The sequence below is a fragment of the Calidris pugnax genome, unplaced genomic scaffold (assembly GCF_001431845.1).
Source record: "Calidris pugnax isolate Ruff unplaced genomic scaffold, ASM143184v1 scaffold147, whole genome shotgun sequence".
Lineage (NCBI taxonomy): Eukaryota > Metazoa > Chordata > Aves > Charadriiformes > Scolopacidae > Calidris > Calidris pugnax.
In genome coordinates this window covers 2198704-2200500 of record NW_015092359.1, presented here as the reverse complement: position 1 = coordinate 2200500, position 1797 = coordinate 2198704, and positions in this window count along the sequence as shown.

Here is a 1797-nt window from a genome sequence, read left to right as displayed (position 1 = left end):
TCCTGAAATGGTGTAACAGATTTCAGGTTGTTGGTTCCTCTGTCATTGACAGGCTCTCTCCGGGTGATAACCCTGTGTAAGACCTATCAGCTGAATTTGCCTTCGAGGCAAACAGAATTAAATCCATTAAGGCCTCCTTTGCACAGCCTCTTTCCTCAACCCAAAAGCCTTTGGACCCTCAATACCTCTTCTTTAATAGCCTTTCTAAAGGATGTTTAAAATAAAAATGTATTTAAAGAGGAAGTTCAAGTATTATTCTTGCCAGTGCTGTGTGCTGTTATGAAAGAGCCACCCTTTCTGGCTTGCTGCTCTCTCTTGAACCATGCGAGGTTTGTGTTAATCCTCTCAACCTGAGCATCACCCTGCAAACGGTTTTTCTCTTTTTTTTTCAATTCTGTGATTCCTGTATCTTTTATACTATAGGGCATCTATATAGCAATGTGTAAAGGAGCATTTTCCAGCCTCTCAGGAAGAGGTGCTTGGATGAAGTTATTGATGAGAAAGGGAAGAAAGAACTGTAGTGCTATAATCACATGCATCTGTCTCTCAAGGACGTTATTGGAGATTTCTTAGGAGATTTCTTGGACTTACCTTGCCCCCACCATATCCCAGTTTCACAATTTTCATTTATTAGTTCTATAAAAGGCAAATGTATTCCTTGACCAATTCTAGAGAAGACCTATTTAGTAAGTCTTTGGAAGATTTTTTCAGCCACAGTAGATTTTTTAGCTGGAAGAAGCCAGTGTAAGTGCTCTACTCTGTCAGCATGTTACTTCTTGGCTGTGTAGGACTGATCACTTCAGTGCATTTTCTGGGTTTCGTGTGTGTGTGTGGTGTTTGTTCAGGGAATTTGTCCAAGCATTCAGTTTTGGGATGAATTAGCCTTACTTGGTTCTTTGTATTTTATGTGAAAATACTTGGAGGGCCATGCATCCAGGAAGGTTTACATTGTGGCGCTGTTATCAAGTGTCAGGCTCAAAGAATATGTTAGACAGGATCGGGGATTATTTTGATCAGAGTGAGAAAAGTTGAATGTCCTGTAGCCAGAATGCACGAGTAAAACATCTGCACGAACAAGCCAAGTTTTCTGAGCATTAATAGTGAAAGTCGTAGATACTCACCGGGTTAATTTGCCCCTTCCTTTACTTCAAAGTTTTGCTGTAAAAGTTACAGATGGAGGGTGGGCTCAGGTCTCTCATAGCTACTGAGAAAGCACCTGAGGATCTCATCCGTGTGCTATCACAGGTGTCACTGTGCACAGTATTGTTGCAATACCAATTTTTATGGTTAAAGACCACAATTTTATGTGGTTTTCTTATTTCTGATCTGTTTAAATTCCAGAAAATTAAATTCAGAATATATAGCTTTCACGGCATTGTATTTTTTCATCTGTTTTGTTGCTGAACTGCTGTTCAAACTTTCTTACTGTTCAGAGAACTGACCAATCTCAAACTGTTTGTAAGTGAGAATATTATGCTGTAGATAAGGAATCCTTAGTGCTATCTTACGGGGATGTTGATACCATTTTTCTCTCCCTATCTAAACAGCACAGATTTTATTTCTCACACAGGTTTGGGTTTTTTTTTATTTCTTTCAAGTATTTTAATTCACTGACTGTTTAATGGATCAGTGGGACAAAAATTCACTTTTTAGTTTAGTCACCAACTCTTCTTCTTCTTGCTGAAGAAAAGCATCTTTTCAATGGCTCTTTGAAAGCTGACATTAAAAGCAATCAAAAAGTATTTCTTTGGGGTATGTTTGAATACTCGGAGTAGAAAAGGCTTATACAAATCTAGT